Raw genomic sequence first — 11,553 nt, 5'->3', positions numbered from 1 at the left:
AACCGCACCCGCCCGCCATCTGCTGATTGGGCTCTTTATTTGAATGGCTTATTCCTTTTTATTATTAAATGAATGTTTCTTTATTGATCATTATAGAACAGAGAATGACTTTAATGTAGACATGCAGTTAATCCAAACGTGCAAGTCATTAATTGAAGACGCTTTGAAGTGACGCTAAAGATACGAGGACGTGTCTTTTCACTTGATTCGATTCCTCGGTCCTTGAGTCTTTTCCTTGCGTCCTTCCCTCATATCCCGGTGGGGTGGAAACACGAGGAAAGAAAGCAAGGAAAGGAAACGAGGATGCACAAATAAGAAATGAGAAGCACCCGAGCTCTCAGAATATCAGCAGTGAACTCGGTCTCCAATCGGCGCACAGGGACAAAAGTAAATAAATAGCCTAAATTAAACGCACTGTACTATACAACTTTTTTATTGTAGCCTAATAGAAAACGCATTGACACATCATTTCAACATGCTGCTATTTAGTCTACTACTAAATGCCTATTTCACTTAATTTTTTAGTAAATAGATAGAATAATAAGTCATTTACATTATAGCCTAATAATGTTTACATTTGTAATTGTCCATAGCAACCTCAAAAACGTACCTGATTGCCTTGCACATCTAATTAATGGGCACAGTTTTTTGACTATTTTTTAATTTATTTATTTTTTATTTTTGGATGTGGATGTTATTGAGCTTGTAGAAATCGGAAACAACACCAGTTCTGCGACAAGATGAACCTTTACTGATATCCCTATTAGACATTGCCTATTTTATATGCCAAAAGAAACAACAGGCAGTAAAAAAATATTAACATAAATATCTTAATGTAGGCATAGGCTATAGTCGCATGCTTTGGCAAACAGTTGAAATTTTTTTTAATAAAAACGTCATATCGTGCCTAAGCCTTGTAGGCTCAGTCACACCAACAATTAGAAATTAAATTAGAAAAATAGATTTGCCATCCCTCTTTGAGCAAACATAAAGTCTGACCAGGCTAAGTGCATGTATGACAAGTGCCCCAATAACCCATGGATTTAGGATTATCCCCATTCCCCTCAAACTTGAAGCATAACGAAATACTACGCCAGTTGCGACAAAGAAATTCCGGCCAAAATAACCTTAGCCTCGAAACGTAAAAGCGAGGCCAACATGTCTAGAATAGAATAGGCTAAACCAATATGAACGTAAAATTATCAGCTGACCGAACTCAAAAGTTTATATTGAACATATGTGTAGCCTAAATAACATAGGCTAATTGGTTTAATATGCCTGACCTTAGGTCTAGTTTGATTTTTTCTTGGCACAATGCAGGAATAAAATAGCATCTACAGTGTCAGGATTCAGACGGGAGCGCCTGCATAGCCACTATGATGCGCCCTGCTGCACTGAAGAAGCGCTCGCTCGCAGCACTTGTTGCTGAAATGCATAGAGTTCTCTTGGAAAGGTGCTGTAGTTGTGGGAATGACTGGCCTTATTTCTCCCAAAAGGAAGTAGATTTTCCTCTGCTGATCCGTCTATACGGAAGTTTGTAGAGGAATACTTCTGTACTTCATCCAGAATTAGTGTATCCGATTCCTCCTCCCATTCTTTAAAGTCAGTCCTAGGCTTTTTCATTGGTGCGCCAGCTATGCCTATACAAACAGTACAACCGCCCGCCACCCGCCCGAATTTAATTAAAATATTATTTTTTCGTAACGTCATCCGCCCGATCCGCGGTTTATCCGTGGAGTCCACGGCTATAACCGCCAACTGCGCATCTCTACTGGGGATGTCGCGATAGGAAAAACATAATAGATCAAAGGGCCACAGTTACCGTGCCGGGCTATAGAAGATATCAAGTGTAATGTGGAAGAGAACATGTGGCAAAAGACCAGGCAAAATAAAAAAATTACTTTGTTATTTTATTATAATTGTGGTGCTTTTTCAGTTTGCAGTAATGTCCTTTTGCAAATAGAGTCTATACTGCAGCAATTCTGTGTCTTTATTTTTTTTAAGATAAACTGTAAATTTTATAAAGCAATTTTTTTCTTTGTTTTTGTATAGAATTTTTGCAGTAAAAGAAAGAAAATGCCTGCATTTACTAAACCGAACGAAACAAAACTGTAGAGAGACTTCAAATATAAGAGCAGAGCTGACACATAAACTAATGCAGTTTCTGTAAAGTCAGCTGATGACAGTGTTTTTATTGTCAGTGTGTTCTGATTGACTGAATGTTTCTGTTGAAAGAGAACATGTGTTAGAGTTTTGAACAATTATTTCATTTTGAAACATGTTTACAGTGTTTTGTTAGAAATGGTGAATTGTGTTCGTTTATTATTATATGTGTGGTTTCTGTAGTGTAGTGGTCATCACGATTGCCTAACACGTGAAAGGTCCTCGGTTCGAAACCGAGCAGAAACAACCTCTGGCTATTATGACAATTGTCAAATCATGCTTCTGTTCAGCACTGACGTTGCCTGAAAACATTCTTTCTGCAAAGCTCTGTGAGGCTAGAAGTTTGAACTCTACTCAGTGTTTACCTGCCCTGGTTCTGTTGCAAACTTGCGTAAAATCTGATTTCTTTCGGCTTTGTGTTGTGCATGAGCAGGTGGCCAGTGCGTTTGCTGGCCCTTCACGGGGCAGACCGCACAAGACAGTTCTATAAAAATTACTTTAAAAACTTGAAGCTGTAACAGTGTGGTTTCCGTAGTGTAGTGGTTATCATGTTTGCTCTACACGCAAAAGGTCACCTGCTTGAAACTGGGCGGAAACATACATTTGGCGGATACTTTTGAGCAAAGCGACTTACAATAGAGGAGTTATTCAGCTATTCAACAAGATGAGGCAATGCATTCGAGAAGTGCTGTTTATTTATTCCAAGTGACTTGTTTGTGCTCAGAGAATTTAGTGCTGGAGTAGTAGTTTTGTTTTCTTTAGAGAGTGGGATATTCAACGGGGGTCAGGTGTACTCGGAAGAGCATGGAACAGTGAATGATAACATTGTGGAAAGTAACAAACAGACTCTCTGCGATGGCACCACAAGATGGTGCTCACAACCCAACTGGAGGCTCCTGTGATTATCACTATGACTTTGCATGCGGAAGGGTTCCTGTTAGAAATTGGGGCGAAGTATGCAGATTTGCTTTTATGCACATTCTCAGTTGGCTCTCTGCTCACTGGATGATTCTCGCTACAAAGTCCTCCCTCCGAGTGAGGCAAACGACGTGTATGCTAAAACCGGAAGGGAGCTTGTCACACTGAGTATGCTTTGTCCGCCTGATCAACAAAATGATAACATTAAATTACACCTTAGGAACTATTGTCAAAAGGCACCAAATCCAAAAGGGCATCTGCTTCCAGCATTGGTGCAAGTAACAACCTCTGTCTTTTATGACAATTGTCAAATCATGCTTCTGTTCAGCACTGACGTTGCCTGAAAACATTCTTTCTGCAAAGCGCTGTGAGGCTAGAAGTTTGAATTCTACTCAGTGTTTACCTGCCCTGGTTCTGTTGCAAACTTGCGTAAATTCTGATTTCTTTCAGCTTTGTGTTGTGCATGAGCAGGTGGCCAGTGCGTTTGCTGGCCCTTAACAGTTCAGACCGCACAAGACAGTTCTATAAAAATTACTTTAAAAACTTGAAGCTACAACATCGTGATTTTCCGTAGTGTAGTGGTTATCACGTTTGCTTTACATGCAAAAGGTCCCCTGTTTGAAACTGGGTGGAAACATACATTTGGCAGACTCTTTTGAGCAAAGCGACTTACAATAGAGGAGTTATTCAGCGTACTCGGAAGAGAGTGGAACAGTGAATTATATCATTGTGGAAAGTAGTGAACAGACTCTCTGCGATGGCACCACAAGATGGTGCTCACACCCCAACCGGAGGCTCCTGTCATTATCACTATGACTTTGCATGCGGAAGGGTTCCTGTTAGAAACTGTGGCGAAGTATGCAGATTTGCTTTCATGCACATTCTTAGTTGGCTCTCTGCTCACTCGATGATTCTCGCTACAAAGTCCTTCCTCCGAGCGAGGCAAACGACGTGTATGCTAAAACCGGCAGGGAGCTTGTCACACTGAGTATGCTTTGTCCGCTTGATCGACAAACGCAGACTCCTTGTTTTATCTTGGGAGGGCTAACTTGCCTGTTAAAACCACCTGTGTGGTTTCTGTAGTGTAATGGTCATCACGTTTGCCTAACACGCGAAAGGTCCTCGGTTCGCAACCGAGCAGAAACAGTGCTCTGCTTTTTGGCGAGAAATGATAACATTAAATAACGCCTTAGGAACGATTGTCAAAAGGCACCCAATCCAAAAGGGCATCTGCTTGCTGCAGTGGTGCAAGTTTCCGTAGTGTAGTGGTTAACACGTTCGCCTCATACACTAAAGGTCCCCAGTTCGAAACTTGGTGGAAACAACGTCTAACTTTTATGACAATTGGTAATTCATGCTTCTGTTGATTACTGACGTTGCCTGAAAACATTCTTTCTGCAAAGCGCTGTGAGGCCATTAAAAGGACCTGTGGTCTTTCTGTAGTGAAGTGGTCATCGTGTTCGCTTGACACGCGAACGGTCCAAAACATTGTGGAAAGTAACAAACAGACTCTCTGCGATGGCACCACAAGATGGTGCTCACACCCCAACCGGAGGCTCCTGTGGTTATCACTATGACTTTGCATGCGGAACGGTTCCTGTTAGAAACTGGGGCGAAGTATGCAGATTTGATTTATGCACATTCTCAGTTGGCTCTCTGCTCACTGGATGATTTTTGCTACAAAGTCCTTGCTCCGAGCGAGGCAAACAACGTGTATGCTAAAACCGGCAGGGAGCTTGTTACACTGAGTATGCTTTGTCCGCTTGATCGACAAACGCAGACCCCTTGTTTTATCTTGAGAGGCCTAACTTGCCTGTTGAAAAGAACTGTGGGTGTCTGTAGTGTAGTGGTCATCGAGTTTGCTTGACATGCGAAAGGTCCACGGTTCATAACCGAGCAGAAACAGTGCTCTGCTTTTTGGCGAGAAAATGAAAGCATCAAATGCGCCCAAAAGAACAATTGTCAAAAGGTACCTAATCCAAAATGGTATCTGCTTCCTGCATTGGTGCAAGTTTCCGTAGTGTAGTGTTAATCACGTTCGCTTCACACGTGAAAGGTCCCCAGTTGGAAACTTGGTGGAAAGAACCACTGGCTTTTATGACAATTGGCAAATCATGCTTCTGTTCAGCATTGACGTTGCCTGAAAACATTCTTTCTGCAAAGCGCTGTGAGGCCATTAAAAGGACCTGTGGGGTTTCTGTAGTGAAGTGGTCATCATGTTTGCTTGACACGCGAAGGGTCCATGGCTTGAACCCGAGCAGAAACAGTGCTCTGCTTTTTGGCGAGAAAATGATAGCATCAAATGCGCCCAAAGGAACGATTGTCAAAAAGTACCTAATCCAAAAGGGTATCTGCTTCCTGCATTGGTGCAAGTTTCCGTAGTGTAGTGGTTATCACGTTCGCCTCACATGCAAAAGGTCTCCAGTTCGAAACTGGGGGGAAACAACCTTTGGCTTTTATGACAGTTGTCAAATCATGCTTTTGTTCAGCACTGACGTTGCCTGAAAACATTCTTTCTGCAAAGCGCTGTGAGGCTAGAAGTTTGAATGCTACTCAGTGTTTACCTGACCTGGTTCTGTTGCAAACTTGCGTAAATTCTGATTTCTTTCAGCTTTGTTGTGCATGAGCAGGTGGCCAGTGCGTTTGCTGGCCCTTCACAGTTCAGACCGCACAAGACAGTTCTATAAAAATTACTTTAAAAACTTGAAGTTACAACAATGTGGTTTCCGTAGTGTAGTGGTTATCACGTTTGCTTTACACGCAAAAGGTCCCCTGTTCAAAACTGGGTGGAAACATATGTTTGGCGGACTCTTTTGAGCAAAGCGACTTACAATAGAGGAGTTATTCAGCGTACTCAGAAGAGCGTGGAACAGTGAATTATATCATTGTGGAAAGTAGTGAACAGACTCTCTGCGATGGCACCCCAAGATGGTGCTCACACCCCAACCGGAGGCTCCTGTAGTCATCACTTTGACTTTGCAAACGGAACGAATCCTGTTAGAAACTGGGGCAAAATATGCAGATTTGCTTTTATGCACATTCTCAGTTGGCTCTCTGCTCACTGGATGATTCTTGCTATAAAGTCCTTGCTCCGAGCGAGGCAAACAACGTGCATGCTAAAACCGGCAGGGAGCTTGTCACACTGAGTATGCTTTGTCCGCTTGATCGACAAACGCAGACCCCTTGTTTTATCTTGAGAGGCCTAACTTGCTTGTTGAAAAGTCCTGTGGGTGTCTGTAAAGTAGTGGTCATCGCGTTTGCTTGACATGCGAAAGGTCCACGGTTCGTAACCGAGCAGAAACATTGTTCTGCTTTTTGGCGAGAAAATGAAAGCTTCAAATACGCTCAAAAAAACATTTGTCAAAAGGTACCTAATCCAAAAGGGTATCTGCTTCCTGCATTGGTGCAAGTTTCCGTAGTGTAGTGGTTATCACGTTCGCCTCACACGCAAAAGGTCTCCAGTTCGAAACTGGGGGGAAACAACCTCTGTCTTTTATGACAATTGTCAAATCATGCTTCTGTTCAGCACTGACGTTGCCTGAAAACATTCTTTCTGCAAAGCGCTGTGAGGCTAGAAGTTTGAATGCTACTCTGTGTTTACCTACCCTGGTTCTGTTGCAAACTTGCTTAAATTCTGATTTCTTTCAGCTTTGTTGTGCATGAGCAGGTGGCCAGTGCGTTTGCTGGCCCTTAACAGTTCAGACCGCACAAGACAGTTCTATAAAAATTACTTTAAAAACTTGAAGCTACAACAATGTGGTTTCTGTAGTGTAGTGGTTATCACGTTTGCTTTACACGCAAAAGGTCCCCTGTTTGAAACTGGGCGGAAATATATGTTTGGCGGACTCTTTTGAGCAAAGCGACTTACAATAGAGGAGTTATTCAGCGTACTCGGAAGAGCGTGGAACAGTGAATTATATCATTGTGGAAAGTAGTGAACAGACTCTCTGCGATGGCACCACAAGATTGTGCTCACACCCCAACCGGAGGCTCCTGTCATTATCACTATGACTTTGCATGCGGAAGGGTTCCTGTTAGAAACTGGGGCGAAGTATGCAGATTTGCTTTCATGCAAATTCTTAGTTGGCTCTCTGCTCACTTGATGATTCTCGCTACAAAGTCCTTCCTCCGAGCGAGGCAAACGACGTGTATGCTAAAACCGGCAGGGAGCTTGTCACACTGAGTATGCTTTGTCCGCTTGATCGACAAACGCAGACCCCTTGTTTTATCTTGAGAGGCCTAACTTGGCTGTTGAAAAGAACTGTGGGTGTCTGTAGTGTAGTGGTCATCGAGTTTGCTTGACATGCGAAAGGTCCACGGTTCGTAACCGAGCAGAAACAGTGCTCTGCTTTTTGGCGAGAAAATGAAAGCATCAAATGCGCCCAAAAGAACAATTGTCAAAAGGTACCTAATCCAAAATGGTATCTGCTTCCTGCATTGGTGCAAGTTTCCGTAGTGTAGTGGTAATCACGTTCGCTTCACACGTGAAAGGTCCCCAGTTGGAAACTGGTTGGAAAGAACCACTGGCTTTTATGACAATTGGCAAATCATGCTTCTGTTCACCATTGACGTTGCCTGAAAACATTCTTTCTGCAAAGCACTTTGAGGCCATTAAAAGGACCTGTGGGGTTTCTGTAGTGAAGTGGTCATCATGTTTGCTTGACACGCGAAGGGTCCATGGCTTGAACCCGAGCAGAAACAGTGCTCTGCTTTTTGGCGAGAAAATGATAGCATCAAATGCGCCCAAAGGAACGATTGTCAAAAGGTACCTAATCCAAAAGGGAATCTGCTTCCTGCATTGGAGCAAGTTTCCGTAGTGTAGTGGTTATCACGTTCACCTCACACGAGAAAGGTCCCCAGTTCGAAACTGGGCGGAAACATCCTCTGTCTTTTATGACAATTGTCAAATCACGTTTCTGTTCAGCACTGACGTTGCCTGAAAATATTCTTTCTGCAAAGCGCTGTGAGGCTAGAAGTTTGAATGCTACTCAGTGTTTACCTGCCCTGGTTCTGTTGCAAACTTGCGTAAAATCTGATTTCTTTCAGCTTTGTGTTGTGCATGAGCAGGTGGCCAGTGCGTTTGCTGGCCCTTCATGGTGCAGACCGCACAAGACAGTTCTATAAAAATTACTTTAAAAACTTGAAGCTACAATATTGTGGTTTCCGTAGTGTAGTGGTTATCACGTTTGCTTTACATGCAAAAGGTCCCCTGTTTGAAACTGGGTGGAAACATACATTTGGCAGACTCTTTTGAGCAAAGCGACTTACAATAGAGGAGTTATTCAGCGTACTCGGAAGAGAGTGGAACAGTGAATTATATCATTGTGGAAAGTAGTGAACAGACTCTCTGCGATGGCACCACAAGATGGTGCTCACACCCCAACCGGAGGCTCCTGTCATTATCACTATGACTTTGCATGCGGAAGGGTTCCTGTTAGAAACTGTGGCGAAGTATGCAGATTTGCTTTCATGCACATTCTTAGTTGGCTCTCTGCTCACTCGATGATTCTCGCTACAAAGTCCTTCCTCCGAGCGAGGCAAACGACGTGTATGCTAAAACCGGCAGGGAGCTTGTCACACTGAGTATGCTTTGTCCGCTTGATCGACAAACGCAGACTCCTTGTTTTATCTTGGGAGGGCTAACTTGCCTGTTAAAACCACCTGTGTGGTTTCTGTAGTGTAATGGTCATCACGTTTGCCTAACACGCGAAAGGTCCTCGGTTCGCAACCGAGCAGAAACAGTGCTCTGCTTTTTGGCGAGAAATGATAACATTAAATAACGCCTTAGGAACGATTGTCAAAAGGCACCCAATCCAAAAGGGCATCTGCTTGCTGCAGTGGTGCAAGTTTCCGTAGTGTAGTGGTTAACACGTTCGCCTCATACACTAAAGGTCCCCAGTTCGAAACTTGGTGGAAACAACGTCTAACTTTTATGACAATTGGTAATTCATGCTTCTGTTGATTACTGACGTTGCCTGAAAACATTCTTTCTGCAAAGCGCTGTGAGGCCATTAAAAGGACCTGTGGTCTTTCTGTAGTGAAGTGGTCATCGTGTTCGCTTGACACGCGAACGGTCCAAAACATTGTGGAAAGTAACAAACAGACTCTCTGCGATGGCACCACAAGATGGTGCTCACACCCCAACCGGAGGCTCCTGTGGTTATCACTATGACTTTGCATGCGGAACGGTTCCTGTTAGAAACTGGGGCGAAGTATGCAGATTTGATTTATGCACATTCTCAGTTGGCTCTCTGCTCACTGGATGATTTTTGCTACAAAGTCCTTGCTCCGAGCGAGGCAAACAACGTGTATGCTAAAACCGGCAGGGAGCTTGTTACACTGAGTATGCTTTGTCCGCTTGATCGACAAACGCAGACCCCTTGTTTTATCTTGAGAGGCCTAACTTGCCTGTTGAAAAGAACTGTGGGTGTCTGTAGTGTAGTGGTCATCGAGTTTGCTTGACATGCGAAAGGTCCACGGTTCATAACCGAGCAGAAACAGTGCTCTGCTTTTTGGCGAGAAAATGAAAGCATCAAATGCGCCCAAAAGAACAATTGTCAAAAGGTACCTAATCCAAAATGGTATCTGCTTCCTGCATTGGTGCAAGTTTCCGTAGTGTAGTGTTAATCACGTTCGCTTCACACGTGAAAGGTCCCCAGTTGGAAACTTGGTGGAAAGAACCACTGGCTTTTATGACAATTGGCAAATCATGCTTCTGTTCAGCATTGACGTTGCCTGAAAACATTCTTTCTGCAAAGCGCTGTGAGGCCATTAAAAGGACCTGTGGGGTTTCTGTAGTGAAGTGGTCATCATGTTTGCTTGACACGCGAAGGGTCCATGGCTTGAACCCGAGCAGAAACAGTGCTCTGCTTTTTGGCGAGAAAATGATAGCATCAAATGCGCCCAAAGGAACGATTGTCAAAAAGTACCTAATCCAAAAGGGTATCTGCTTCCTGCATTGGTGCAAGTTTCCGTAGTGTAGTGGTTATCACGTTCGCCTCACATGCAAAAGGTCTCCAGTTCGAAACTGGGGGGAAACAACCTTTGGCTTTTATGACAGTTGTCAAATCATGCTTTTGTTCAGCACTGACGTTGCCTGAAAACATTCTTTCTGCAAAGCGCTGTGAGGCTAGAAGTTTGAATGCTACTCAGTGTTTACCTGACCTGGTTCTGTTGCAAACTTGCGTAAATTCTGATTTCTTTCAGCTTTGTTGTGCATGAGCAGGTGGCCAGTGCGTTTGCTGGCCCTTCACAGTTCAGACCGCACAAGACAGTTCTATAAAAATTACTTTAAAAACTTGAAGTTACAACAATGTGGTTTCCGTAGTGTAGTGGTTATCACGTTTGCTTTACACGCAAAAGGTCCCCTGTTCAAAACTGGGTGGAAACATATGTTTGGCGGACTCTTTTGAGCAAAGCGACTTACAATAGAGGAGTTATTCAGCGTACTCAGAAGAGCGTGGAACAGTGAATTATATCATTGTGGAAAGTAGTGAACAGACTCTCTGCGATGGCACCCCAAGATGGTGCTCACACCCCAACCGGAGGCTCCTGTAGTCATCACTTTGACTTTGCAAACGGAACGAATCCTGTTAGAAACTGGGGCAAAATATGCAGATTTGCTTTTATGCACATTCTCAGTTGGCTCTCTGCTCACTGGATGATTCTTGCTATAAAGTCCTTGCTCCGAGCGAGGCAAACAACGTGCATGCTAAAACCGGCAGGGAGCTTGTCACACTGAGTATGCTTTGTCCGCTTGATCGACAAACGCAGACCCCTTGTTTTATCTTGAGAGGCCTAACTTGCTTGTTGAAAAGTCCTGTGGGTGTCTGTAAAGTAGTGGTCATCGCGTTTGCTTGACATGCGAAAGGTCCACGGTTCGTAACCGAGCAGAAACATTGTTCTGCTTTTTGGCGAGAAAATGAAAGCTTCAAATACGCTCAAAAAAACATTTGTCAAAAGGTACCTAATCCAAAAGGGTATCTGCTTCCTGCATTGGTGCAAGTTTCCGTAGTGTAGTGGTTATCACGTTCGCCTCACACGCAAAAGGTCTCCAGTTCGAAACTGGGGGGAAACAACCTCTGGCTTTTATGACAATTGTCAAATCATGCTTCTGTTCAGCACTGACGTTGCCTGAAAACATTCTTTCTGCAAAGCGCTGTGAGGCTAGAAGTTTGAATGCTACTCTGTGTTTACCTACCCTGGTTCTGTTGCAAACTTGCTTAAATTCTGATTTCTTTCAGCTTTGTTGTGCATGAGCAGGTGGCCAGTGCGTTTGCTGGCCCTTAACAGTTCAGACCGCACAAGACAGTTCTATAAAAATTACTTTAAAAACTTGAAGCTACAACAATGTGGTTTCTGTAGTGTAGTGGTTATCACGTTTGCTTTACACGCAAAAGGTCCCCTGTTTGAAACTGGGCGGAAATATATGTTTGGCGGACTCTTTTGAGCAAAGCGACTTACAATAGAGGA

The 11,553-nt window shown here is 43.6% G+C and overlaps 3 non-coding genes across 3 annotated transcripts; all 3 read left to right on the top strand.

Moving 5' to 3' along the window:
- The first annotated feature begins 5,803 nt into the window (after positions 1–5,803).
- trnav-uac (transfer RNA valine (anticodon UAC)) lies at positions 5,804–5,876 on the top strand. The gene has a single exon. It is a non-coding gene; the product is annotated as a tRNA-Val (tRNA).
- A 2,364-nt stretch (positions 5,877–8,240) lies between these two features.
- Positions 8,241–8,313, top strand: trnav-uac (transfer RNA valine (anticodon UAC)). Its single transcript has one exon. It is a non-coding gene; the product is annotated as a tRNA-Val (tRNA).
- Positions 8,314–10,398: 2,085 nt separating this feature from the next.
- Positions 10,399–10,471, top strand: trnav-uac (transfer RNA valine (anticodon UAC)). The gene has a single exon. It is a non-coding gene; the product is annotated as a tRNA-Val (tRNA).
- The last annotated feature ends 1,082 nt before the right edge of the window (positions 10,472–11,553 follow it).

This window comes from Danio rerio, chromosome 17, assembly GCF_052040795.2.
Source record: "Danio rerio strain M-AB ecotype USA chromosome 17, GRCz13ab, whole genome shotgun sequence".
Taxonomy (NCBI): Eukaryota; Metazoa; Chordata; class Actinopteri; order Cypriniformes; family Danionidae; genus Danio; species Danio rerio.
Note: the sequence above shows the minus strand (reverse complement) of the source record. Positions and strands in the feature narration are given on the sequence as shown.